Source organism: Wyeomyia smithii, chromosome 1, assembly GCF_029784165.1.
Source record: "Wyeomyia smithii strain HCP4-BCI-WySm-NY-G18 chromosome 1, ASM2978416v1, whole genome shotgun sequence".
Taxonomy (NCBI): Eukaryota; Metazoa; Arthropoda; class Insecta; order Diptera; family Culicidae; genus Wyeomyia; species Wyeomyia smithii.
Genome location: NC_073694.1, coordinates 7350026 through 7363413, shown reverse-complemented (window position 1 = coordinate 7363413; position 13388 = coordinate 7350026). Strand labels below are relative to the sequence as shown.

At 40.0% G+C, this 13388-nt stretch overlaps 1 protein-coding gene across 6 annotated transcripts in view; it reads right to left on the bottom strand.

Annotated features, from left to right (window-relative positions):
• LOC129718254 (uncharacterized) overlaps positions 1–13388 on the bottom strand; it is a 405435-nt gene that overhangs the window by 336019 nt on the left and 56028 nt on the right. Inside the window, exon 1 of one of the 6 annotated variants that reach the window (XM_055668841.1) lies at positions 12480–12496. The exons of the other annotated variants lie outside the window; for them this stretch is intronic. The gene's annotated coding sequence lies outside the window, so the exon portion shown is untranslated. Of the gene's footprint in view, positions 1–12479; positions 12497–13388 lie in introns of those variants that run through there. 6 annotated transcript variants of the gene reach the window in all.

The following is a 13388-nucleotide window of genomic DNA, read 5'->3' as shown; positions in this document are numbered from 1 at the left end:
AAAAAACCGCATTGTTGTTGTGGAACAATTATTTTCGAATCGACCGGGTAAAATCTCCCGTGTCACTGTGCCAACTTCGACCGAAGGCGAAGAAATGCAACACCAATAACTTATGCAACCAGAAATCGAACGGGAAAGGGATGCAAGGCAAGCTCACGAATTTCCAAACGAACGACAACTTATTTATCATTAACACCTTTGGCAACACCGTTCTATCCACTCACTACCCAAGCATATTTTTTATGTTTGGTTGGCTCATGTTACAGTTCCTAATTTCGTAACAGTTTTACCCTATGCCAACGGATAGAGAGAGACCGAAAGTGTCAATAACTATTATTACAAGCTATTTCTCGCAGAACTAAGACCTTATCTGGTTGGTGGTTGTGGAACATTTCCTCAATTTCTTCGGCTGTCTCAAGCTTGAATTCTGGTGCTTGATTTACTGGGCGTCATTTCTTCACACCTTCCCTTTCGGAACAATGTTGCAATGTTGTCTGGCTGATCTGAGATCAGTAGCTTGAAACCGAGCGCGCGCGCGCGTTAGAGACCCTTGGGCGCCGCCGGCTAACAAAGTTGCGAAAGTTCCCCCCTGATCGAAGTGGTGTTTTAGGCTGAAATCAGGTCACAGGCATCCGCTTTCAATTCACTCTTCCGAGGCTTGGCTTAGCTACAGCTGTAGTATAGGACCATATCGCGATCGTTTTTTTTTTTCCTCTTCGCTCTCTCGGTGTTTCCCCGTGACAACATTGTTGATTTGTGAGGTGCTGCACATAAAGGAAATGACAGCTCTTTGCGGGGCAGCGCTAATCGAAATTGGCAGATCTGGTTGTGGAAGCAGCCCCCGTTAGAAGTGTCACACTTGAGAAAACTTGTAACCGCAACCGAGGTTTTGTAACGTTCTCGGAAGAAGCTCGAATGTGTACAGTTACGGTTTGTTGAAAAACAACCATGTTGGAGTCATATGAAGCTAAGAAAAAAAAAATAAATAAAATTGAACAACAGCAGCACGCACGAGTTTAGCGGATTGACCCTGGCAAAGCACGTCCTATTCGGTTTTGAACTTTTTGTGAAGCAAAACGCTCAATGTTATTACCTGTAGCGGCGAAAAATGGTCAACTTTGTACTAGCGGTCCTGAGAAAGGTTCCGTTAAGCAATCTATTTTCGTATTTTTTCAATTGCACTAGCTTCCATAACCGAAATTAAACATCAAGAATTACTAACATTTCAACTTTTCCCAAAACTATTTCAACCCTTTATGACCGAGGCATTATCATTTTTTGTCCAATTTCTGACAACTATGTGCATTTATATAAAATTTGAATTTCGATAAGATTCATATTGAATTATATTTGAATTAAACGGATTTAAATTGACGAAATAGTTAAAAATAATTTACTGCAAGACTTTTACAGTTTGAGCATATATTAAATGAGAGGAGCATCTGGGTAGAAAAGTTGATTGCGTTTGTCGTATAATTTGATTAGCATCTCGAAACTAAAAAAAAATCCAGGCACAATTCCGCATCACATTCTTCCATGAGAAATCTCAACTTGTCTGTGTAAGCAGCAAATGATATAATTTTTATGCGAGCGGCAGAAGCACAGCATAAAGCAGAAGATAGAAGTGTGACAAGCCTGTGTGAAATTTTGTAAAACCCTGCTTCTATAAGACAGAACATGCGAATGGAGAATATGAAAATTGGAACTGCGATGTTTTTTCACCAATGTTTTGAACAGTAAATCTCTAGTCAACCCAACATTTTCATGTTACCTCAAGTATTGAAAAATTTTAAAAAACGCCTATTCAATTTCGATTGGATTTAGAATAGATTTCGATTTTAATGTAGATAGGATTTAGATTGATGGATTTGAGTAGTATTGAGATTTTTTTATTGGACAAGGATTGAATGGAAACTGATCGAATATACAGTAAAATTGAATTCAGCTTAACCTGGATTTCGATTGAATTTGATTTGGATTTGAATTGAATAGTAAAATAGTACCAAATTGATCACAGGATTGGCTCAAAACGCTCCTGATAAAATGATGTAAAATTGGATTCAGAAATGCTCCGAAGGCTAAAGGCAAGAAAAGATTAAACCAGTAACTTATTTTTGATTGAGCTCGAAATTGCGAATAAACCACATTCAAAAGACAAGAAAATATGAAAATAGATCGCAAGTTGAGCTCCGAATCGAGAAGCAATGCCACTGAACAACGGATTTGAAAGCCAGAAAAACTAACAAGGAAATAAATTCCTACATTGAGCCTATCCTAAATTATAACCAAAATACACTTTTGAGGGCCGGGAACCGTTAAAAGAGAAACCCAAATTTAGCTCGGAATGGTGAAAAAAGACTTAGCAATGTTAGCAGAAGCCAAACAAAACTAAAATCATCACAAATAAATTCATATAAAGGGCTACCCACTTTTCACGAGGACAGGTTTTTAACGAACAAAAAACACTTTCGAAGACCAGTAAATACAAAAAAAAATTATTCCAAATCAAGCTTAAAATAGAAAAAATTACATCTGGAGACCAGAAAAAAAACAACAAAGATTCCAAATTGAGTTCGAAATAGCCAGAAAACGATTTATGAGCAAGCCTAAAAAAAAAACAGCGAAAAAAATCCTCCACAAACATAGAACATATCTAAAATAGAAAACGATTTATTGATTGAGTTAAGAATGCCAAAAACACGCCTTCCAAGACCATCAATTCCCAAGCTAAACTCGCACTGAGACAAATAAAATGCTTCTAGAAGTCATAAAATTCGAAACAACCGCAAAAGTTGAGCCCTCAGAAAAGTGTGAAAATGTTTCAAAAGCCTGAAAAATTCAGAAAAAATCACACAAAATTGTGTTCATACTTTTGAAGCCCAGAAAAGGCCCAATGTTTTTAAACAACTTCTGAATTTACAACCGGCAGGTGATTTGTTTAAGCCGAAAGCAAATTCGGAAAGCCAGCTGATACTGGTCGCGATCCGCAACGCTACGGATCACTAGATATCCTAGGCTGCCGCAGTTTTTAGAGAGAGCCGACAAGCGACCCATCAGAGGACGTATATGTTGTTTCAACGAGGCTTGACAAGTATCAATAGTACAATTGTTCGCATAATCAAACAACATTTTTCTGCATTTGGTCGATTTATAAGCATTTAAAAAGGGACAAATTTCGTCCCCCTTCCGTTAATAGATTTATAATTTGCACCCTTATGTGGTAGGGTGAAAAAAAACATAGTTCTACCTCAAAAATGCAAACGTCTGGAGTCTCAGTGTTTAAGATTTCAATAACCGGCTAAAAACAAAAATAATTCTCTATTGAACTTATAATAGCGAAATAATGCTTCTAAAGGTTCAGTCTGGGTCAAAACAACAATAAAACGTTTTTGAATGTCAAAAAAGCAGAAAAGAAAGACTTCCCAACTCAAGTTCAGAAAGGCAATAAAACGCCTATGAAAGCTGAAAAATCGAACTGAAATGATTCCAGAGTTAGCTCATAGAAGCGAAATGAAACAAAGCCTTCAAAGGCGACCAGGAAAACCAAAAAAAAAAATTCCTAGTAAAAAGAGAAAAAGAGAAATCAGGAAAGCGCAAAATTGTTTCTAAAGGCCAAAAAAGATTTAAAATTGAACTCAAAATTGCAAAAGTAAAACGCCTCAGGGGTGAATACGAGTTGGATTTAAATCCCTATTCGATTTAGCTTTAACTTGTATGTAATTCGACTTCACTGTAATGAAAATTAAATTAAAATGTGTTAAATGATCCCGAATTAAGCTCAGTATCGCCGAAAACCGCTTTAAAGGCCAAAATAGAAAATGATCCCAAATAAAGCTCAGAATGGCCAAAAACCCTTTCTGAAAGCCAAAAACCCTTTCTGAAAGCCAAAAACCCTTTCTGAAAGCCAAAAACCCTTTCTGAAGCCAGAAAAGGCCAAAAAATGATTCCAAATTTAGCTCAGATTCGCCGAAAACTCCTTCTACAGGCCAGAAAAGGCCAAAATAGAAAATGATTACAAATTAAGCTCAGAATGGAAAACCCCTTCCGAAAACCAGAAAAGGCCAAAACAGAAAATGATCCAAAATTTAGCTCAGAATGACCAAAAACCCTTTCTGAAGGCCAAAAAAGGCCAAAATAGAAAATGATCCCAAATTGAGCTAAGAATGGCCAAAAACCCCTTCTTAGGCCAGAAAAGGCCAAAATAGAAAATGATCCCAAATAAGGCTCAGAATGGCCAAAAACCCCTTCTAAAGGCCAGAAAAGGCCAAAATAGAAAATGATCCCAAATCAAGCTCAGAATCGCCAAAAAGCCCTTCTAAAGGCCAAAATAGAAAATGATCCCAAATTAAGCTCAGAATGGCCGAAAACCCCTTTTAAAGGTCAAATTAGAAAATGATCCCAAATTTAGCTCAGAATGGCCAAAAACCCCTTCTAAAGGCCAGAAAAGGCTAAATAGAAAATGATCTCAATTTAAGCTCAGAATCGCCAGAAACCTTTTCTTAAGTCCAGAAACCTTTTCTAAAGGCCAGAAGAGGACAAAATAGAAAGAGATCCCAAATTAAGCTTAGAATGGCCAAAAATCCCTTTTAAAGTCCAGAAACGGGCAAAACAAAAAATGAACCCAAAATAAGCTCAGAATGGTCAAAACCCCTTCTGGAGGCCAGAAAAGGCCAAAGAAGAAAATGATCCCAAAATAAGCTTAGAATGGCCGAAAACCCCTTTTAAAGGCTAGAAAAGGAAAAAATAGAAAATGACCCCAAACTAAGCTCAGAATTGCCAAAAACCCTTTCTGAAGGCCAGAAAAGGCAAAAATTGAAAATGATCCCAAATTAAGCTCAGAATGGCCAAAAAACCCCTTCAAAGGCCAGAAAAGGCCAAAATAGAAAATGATCCCAAATTAGGCTCAGAATGGCCAAAAGTCCTTTCTAAAGGCGAGAAAAGTCCAAAATAGAAAATGATCCCAAAATAAGCTCAGAATGGTCAAAACCCCTTCTGAAGGCCAGGAAAGACTAAAACAGAAAATGATCCCAAATTAAGTTCAAATAGCCAAAACCCCCTTTTAAAGGCCAGAAAAGGGCAAAATAGAAAATGATCCCAAACTAACCTCAGAATTGCCAAAAACCCTTTCTGAAGGCCAGAAAAGGCCAAAATAGAAAATGATCCCAAATTATGCTCAGAATGGCCAAAAACCCTTTATAAAGGCCAGAAAAGGCCAAAATAGAAAATGATCCTGAATTAAGCTCAGAATGGCTAAAAACCCCTTCTAAAGGCTAGTAAATGCCAAAATCGAAAATGATCCCAAATTAAGCTTAGAATGGCCAAAAATCCCTTTTAAAGTCCAGAAACGGGCAAAACAAAAAATGATCCCAAATTATGCTCAGAATGGCCAAATACCCTTTATGAAGGCCAAAATAGAAAATGATCCTGAATTAAGCTTAGAATGGCTAAAAACCCCTTCCGAAGGCCAGTAAAGGCCAAAATAGAAAATGATCCCAAATTAAGCAGCTTAATTTGGGATCATTTTCTATTTGCCGAAAACCCCTTCTAAAGGCCAGAAAAGGCCAAAATAGAAAATGACCCCAAATTTAGCTCAGAATGACCAAAAACCCTTTCTAAAGGCCAGAAAAGGCCAGAATAGAAAATGATCCAAAAATAAGCTCAGAATGGCCGAAAACGACTTCTAAAGGCCAGAAAAGGCCAAAATAGAAAATGATCCCAAAATAAGCTCAGAATGGCCGAAAACCTCTTTTAAAGGCCAGAAAAGGCCCAAATAGAAAATGATCCCAAATTAAGCTCAGAATGGCCGAAAAGCGCTTTTAAAGGCTAGAAAAGGCCAAAATAGAAAATGATCCCAAATTTAGCTCAGAATGGCCGAAACCCCCTTCTAAAGGCCAGAAAAGGGCAAAATAGAAAATGATCCCAAATTTAGCTCAGAATGGCCAAAAACCCCTTCTAAAGGCCAGAAAAGGCCCAAATAGAAAATGATCCCAAATTAAGCTCAGAATGGCCGAAAAGCGCTTTTTAAGGCTAGAAAAGGCCAAAATAGAAAATGATCCCAAATTTAGCTCAGAATGGCCGAAACCCCCTTCTAAAGGCCAGAAAAGGGCAAAATAGAAAATGATCCCAAATTTAGCTCAGAATGGCCAAAAACCCCTTCTAAAGGCCAGAAAAGGCCAAAATAGAAAATGATCCCATAATAGGCTCAGGATGACGAAAACCCCTTTTAAAGGCCAGAAAAGGGCAAAATAGAAAATGACCCCAAACTAAGCTCAGAATTGCCAAAAACCCTTTCTGAAGACCAGAAAAGGCCAAAATAGAAAATGATCCCAAATTAATCTCGGAATGGCCGAAAACCCCTTTTAAAGGTCAGAAAAGGCCAAAATAGAAAATGATCCCAAATTAAGCTCAGAATGGCCAAAAACCCCCTCCGAGGGCCAGAAAAGGCCAAAATAGAAAATGATCCCAAATTAAGCTCAGAATGGCCAAAAACCCCTTCCGAAGGCCAGAAAATGTCAAAATAGAAAATGATCCCAAATTAAGCTTGCATTGCATTGAAAGTATTGAAATAAATCGAAATTAGATTAGTTTTGGATTAAGTTGCTTTTAGAATAGATTAAGGTTGGAATTCGCTTTGGAGTTGGATTTCAATTGTTTTAGATTTAAATGGAATTCGGTTAAATTGTAATGCAATTTAAGTTGAATTGACTTAAAACTGAATGAAGATTGAGTTTTTATAGAACTTGTTTCAAATTAGATTAGAACTGAATAGAATTCACCCTGGAGTTGCTTTCGATGCCATTTACGAACAAACACCTATATTCTTATATCCGCGTGAAAACAACGTTATTTTTCAAATCAGGGCAAAAAACATCACTCGTGAAAAACGTCCTGTAAGTCCCGAGTTACAGCTGTTCTTCTATAACCAAAATGTAAACCGTCAATAAACAATTTCTTCCATAATAAAAAATATTCAAAAAAGTGTCAGCTGTAGTACCTACATAATTCGTGCCTGAAAAAAGAATGTTTTACTTTCCTTCCGCCCGTCAATCACACTGTAACGACATGTTCTGGCCGATCAACTAACAAAACATGACATATGTCCAAACTATCCGAATAAAGTCATCTCAAACATAATAATTGCTCAATTTTTCCTCCGCCGAGATCGAATTTCTGCATTGACAAAAAAAAAAAGAACAGGGAACCCTCTTCCAGAGCACGCGCTCCCTCCTTTCCCTCCTCGCTGGGAATCACAATCCGTCGAGACTATCTGTCTACGAGAATCGAATAATCGACGGTTGTACCATAAATACTTGATGCGATCAGATCTGACGGAGAGAACTGCAGCAGCAACAGAAGGCGACCCTACCCTTCTTCTGGCAAGCAAATCCTACCACAATTGATTAATGACCCTCGCGAGGATTGACCCGCGCCTCAGTCCCCTTCCCTTTTAATTTTTTCTCAAACGAGTACGACGGGTGCGCGGGCAGCAGAAATATCGCACATATGAATTGTGAATAAAAGAGAAAGTCATCCGTTCCTCCCGCGGAACGAATCCAACAGTCAAACGGTCCGGAACAAAGCCTGGCATGAAGAACGAGGGAAGAAAGGAAGTGTGGTTAGAAGGGATCCTTTTCAGAGAGAGAGAAAAAAAACGAGGCTTCCCTTTCACCCCTGCCACATATATTATTGTCTGTCTGCTTGTTCGACAAAAGTTTTACATGTCCCGAGCGCGGGCGCTCCGCTGAAAAACAATTACGCGCACTCTGACGGAGGAATTAGGGTTCTCGGGCCGGAGGCCTGGAAGGAAGGGAAACTGTAAGTAGCACACACAGCCAACGCACCTTTGAACTCGACAATCATTTTTCCAGCTTTCCCGCGGAAGGGACAGAGAACACGTGTCGGTTTGGCTTCCGTTTTTACTTGTTGTGGGGAGTTTTAATCGAAATAATGGCCTGGACTCGAAAGAAAAATGGGTCAACGTGGTCGAAGCCGGTGTGAATCCTGCCTGCAGGAGAGTGGAGGTGATTCACCTCCAACTGACAGTAATTGAAAATAATGGAATTTTCTAACGGAAATGAGGTACAAATTGGTTTCGGGGTGGAATTTGGATTGATTGTACTAAAATTTCAGACAAATTATAAAAAAACTTCTCTGCTGTAGCAGAGGGAGATTAATGCCGATTTAGGGGGAGAGAAAAAAACGGTTCAAAGGGCCTCATAAATTGCATGTTAAGCTTGACGGTTTTATCTGTAGAGGAAGCGAAGAGAAAAGCGAAAGGCAACCAACAACCAAAGTTTAATCGTACCTACCATGTAGGAAACGACCTACTTAATGATTAAAACAAAAAAAAACCTCAACCGAGATTCGACATTCGACTGACACACAGGGACAGGGACAGACAGACAGCCAGGCAGCCTTTAGCCCCTTTGGGAGCGAGTGAACTTTGCTCGCAACGTCGCGTAACCACCAACAGAAAAAAAACTGAAACCTTCACAAACGGTAAAAAGCTGAGATATGTTCTCAGGGTTTACTGGAAAGCCCTAAACGTAAAAATTTACGGCTCTTTGATAGTGACCCTTTCTGTTTGCGGTTTGTGCAACCAACTTTTAAAACCCCGGGCGCTGGGAACGACGCCCAAGCCCACATGCGCCCTGATTAATCCACCAAGCGGTGTGTGATATTTTTGAAGTAGAATACTTCTCTCAGGAAGTTCGGCTATATAGGGATGTGAAATGAAAATCTAAAACCGAAAAAAGTGAAAAATATGTCCAATTTCAAATGGTAATATATCGGTTAGTATTCGATGGATTTCCTTCGTTCTTGCAGCAATAGATTGGAAAATCTTCTAAGATTCTTCCCAAATGCAGATAATTGTAATTTTATTTTTCAAACTATTGTACTATTGAAAATAGCGAAGCCTTGTCGAAACGAAAACTTCGGCCACTGATTGGTCGTTATATGATTGCTTCCCAAGCACGGTCGACAGAATCATAGACCTTGCCATTTGAAATGTGCTGTTTGGCCTATATAAGAGCCTGTTTCACCCGAAACCCCTCATTATAATTCTAGACTGCAACAACAGCAGTTCTCCCTTAGCAGCAGTGGCTACAGCAGCAGTAGCAGTGCAGAGGATAACGGCCACAGCTGTGGTATGGCAACGGATAACGGAGCGCGTCTCAGCATCGATAGCAGGACCAGGTGATGCAGGGCAGCGGATACCAATGACAACGGAAGCGTCCACTACTGTGGCAACGGGGATAGCGCAGCGGTTGACGTTGGTCTCAGCATCTTAATAAGCGGGGCCAGCTGATGCAGTGTGGCATTTTAGTGAAATGCCGTCTCTGAGCGATAGTAGGCACACTAGCAAATGCATACAATGAAAGAACGTTCTGAAAAGCTTTTCAGTGTTTATTTTCCCCCCCCAGGGAATACTTTATTTGCACTGCCAGTGATAACGCAAAAATGTGATCGGCATCTTATCAGACATTGAATTAAACAACAAATTGTCCTTTTCAGGATGAAATAAAAACCTAATTGAAGAGTTAATATTTTCTCTTAAATCAATTCACACTTTCAAGAAATTCGGAACAGATATACATTTGGCCTCATCTCCGTATCTCAGAACGTACTGAATTATCTTTTCATGAGCACAACATCCGGAAAGCTTTCATTATCAGCATAAAAATTATTTTTTTCGCATAATCAAAATTCAAAAATTATCAAATCCAAATCATGACAAGCAACTATATTATTGAGAATGGCCAATCCTTGTTGAAGCGCAAAATTCGACTGATCTGATTAGTCGTTAATATGATTGCTTCCCAATCACGATCGACAGAATCATAGACCTTGCCATTTTAAATTTGCTATTTGTCTGTATAAAGACTGGAACGCGCAAAAATTGGTCGACTTCAAATTGGTGTATTTCTGTTGAAAATGCATTGAAAAACTTAGGAAAGGTTGCATTTGGAAGTTCATTGTATATAAAATGGTTGCCAAAATGAGTTTTCACCGGTTGCTATCCAGTTTTCAAAATGGCGTCCAAGCAAGAGGAACAGCGTGTCCAAATTTTGCTCGCGCAGCAAGAGAATCCGACGTTCTCGCACGCCAAATTGGCAAAATTACTGGATGTGGCCAAATCGACCATAACAAATATTTCAAAAGTATTCAGGGCGCATCTCTCGACCGCCAGGAAGCCTAGAAGCGGCGGCAATCGTAATTCGGACGTGGCAGCGACGATGAAGAAGGTGGAAGCGAATTATAGGCGGGATCCTAACCTCTCCATCAGGTACGTCACTGGCAAGGTCATTGTCTCCCATATTAATGTGCAGCGGGCCAAGAAACGAGCCGGGTTGCCGACGTTTAAGGCGGTGAATGTGGCGAACCCAGATTACGATCAAAACACCTCGGCAAAGCGGTGGTCCGGAAAACTGTAATCTGCTAACAAAGTTCGACCGTGGGTGACGAAACTTATGTGAAGGTTGATTTCGAGCAGCTTCCGGGACAGGAATTTTATAACGTATCAGGGAACCTTCTCGGTGGCCTAAATTTTCAAAACCATCAAATTATCGAGATTTCCGAAAAAATACCTCGTCTGGCAGGCCATAAGCACATGTGGTCTAAAAGCGTCATTTCCATCACTACGAAACCTTCAATTAAAAGATTTACGTCCAGGAAAGCCTGGAAAACCAGCTGCTACCATTCCTAGAGCAACATAACACGCTAGTGCTGTCCTGGTCGGACTTGGCAAGCTGCCACTGTGGGAACAAGGCGATCGAGCGGTACGATTCAAACAACGTAGTTGTGGTTCCCTACGACCACAACTCTACTAACAGCCCAGATTTCCGCCCTTTCGAACAGTATTGAGACTTGGTCACACGAAATATTAAAAAAATTAATAAATCCATCGAAAACGAGCAACAGAATAAATCTAGCTGGCGTTTGGCGACGAATAAGGTCGATAAGATCACTGTACAAAATTTATTGAAAGGGGTGAAGCGGAAGGCACGGCAGTTTGGATTTGGCAAACCAAAATAATAAACGTACATTTTTTCCTTTTAATATGTGAGTTGAACTACCAAAATAAACATAGGAAGTTTTTTGTATTATGAATTTTGACTGAAAGAAACGATTTTTGTCGACCAATTTTTGCGCGTTCCAGTCTTTAAGAATAAGGATGGGAAATATCGACTGAAATGGCTATCGATAGTTATCGATAATTTCTTCATGCTATCGATACTTATCGATATTTTTTATTACTATCGATAACTATCGATAGGGTTTTCATCCCTATATAAGAGCCTGTTTCACCTGAAGCCGCTAATTATAATTCTAGACTGCGACAACAGCAGTCTTCCCTTAGCAGCAGCAGTAGCAGTGTAGTGAATACCAGGCGGATAGCGGCCACAGCTGTGGCATGGCAATGGATAGTGCACTAGTTGCAGCGGATCTCAGCATCGATAGCAGCTGGGCCAGCTAGATAGATGCAGGGACAGCGGATACCAATAGCAGCGTATAGCGGCCAAAACATTAACATGGCTACGGATAGCGTAGCAGTTGCAGCGGGTTTAGCATCGATAGCAGCTGATGCAGTGAGGCAATTTAGTGAAATGCAGTCTCTGTGCGATAGCGTGCACTAGTAAATGCATTCAATGAAAAGTTGACTCATTTTGACAACACATGAGCCGTCTAGTTTTGAGTGTTAAATCAGCTTTTCACTGTTTATTTTATCATAAGGAATACTTTATTCACCCTGTGAGTGATAACGCCAAGATGTCATCGGTATCTTATCCGATAATGAATTGAATAAGAAATTAAAAAATGGCTGACACGCAAGCAGCCGGGTTTTCTTGTAAAAGTATTCTACTTCATCCTTGCGGTAGTGGCTTTGCACACAACCCTCCTGTGATTTTTCTCATACGAATTTTAATGTTTGTTAAATAGATTAGCACATACACCTCAATTATTGAAATTTCTAACATTCTTTGGATTTTTTCATCAATTTGATTGCTTTTGGACAGGCACATTAAAAAAAAATCTGAATTTATAACACTTCATGAACTAATTTCTATTTTTATAAGGACTTCGAGTTTATTGAATCGGAGAGTATAAGTAAAATAATCGAACTGAAAAATATGAAGTAGAGTTAGAAAAAAAATCGCATCAAGACGTAACAATCGGCTCTTTTGGGAACTTTTTTTCGACTTTCCCAGTGATCGCTATACCTTTCTAGAAGAAAGGCAAGAAAGGCACCGGCAATCTGACAATATTAATAAGCGTAAAATTTTACGGCCTCACGCTGCCGAAGGCAGCAGCAACCACGACTTTATACTAATTTCCACAATTAACCCTGCATCGATTGGACCTATTAGAGGAATCGATGATCGGTTTCTACCAACCCCTTTCTACCCTTCTCCTGATGCATGTCCCCATTGGTGAGCGCATCGTGCAGCACACAAAATGTCAATCGAACTATTTACCATTAATTAAGAGAGCCTGTCGCTGACGAAATAAAAAGTGAAATCTCTGCCCATAAGTGGGCTCCTGACAGGCAACCATCAATCCGTTGCTGCACTACCGTCGTTGTCGTCTTGGTCTACCCTCCCCTAATGATCGAAATTTACATAAAATTTGCTCCAGGGATAATTGGACCCCGCGATAGATACCTGGAAGAGAAACAGAGAAAAAAAAGAAGGCAAATATTAGTTTCGCTGAAAACCGCCAGTACAAGTCAAGATACCTTGACTTTCAATTCCTATACACGACATACAGCCTCCCCCCCCTGGGTCCCTTAACTCTCCCCCAATTCGGACACCTTCATCATTGAGTTTTATTTGGAATCGTCCGTTCGAAAAAGTCGCGCTGCTGCATACGAACGATCGCGCGAGCGCGAGAGTTTAGTGCTGAATATATGGATGACCTTTTGCCATTTTTGGTCAAAATAATATATCATCTTTGCACGACTTGCAATCGGACAAGCGCCCGCCGCTCGTTGTCACACGGCAGCATCCCCTTCGTGTACACAACAAACAACGAAAAGGTTTTCGTTAACTTCAACGAGACGCTCGAAACGTCGCCACGAAGCAAACAAAACAAAAAAAAACAAACGGCGACGAAATCAATTAACAAAACAACGACGATTGGGCGCGCTGTTGTTGATGATGATGGGCGATAGGCCATGATCTTGGCGCGCGGACGCGCTTCGGAAACAGTCATAATGCACATACAGAGGAGATGATGACGGCCGATTCACACATTCCAACGGAAGATGGACCACTCGATTCGTGAGACGACGACGGAGTGAGGAAAGAAATTGAGATAGTCGAAAGACGAGGAAAGCGAAGTTAGTGGGGCTTGATATCGTGTGGAAAGCATAAATGAAGATAATT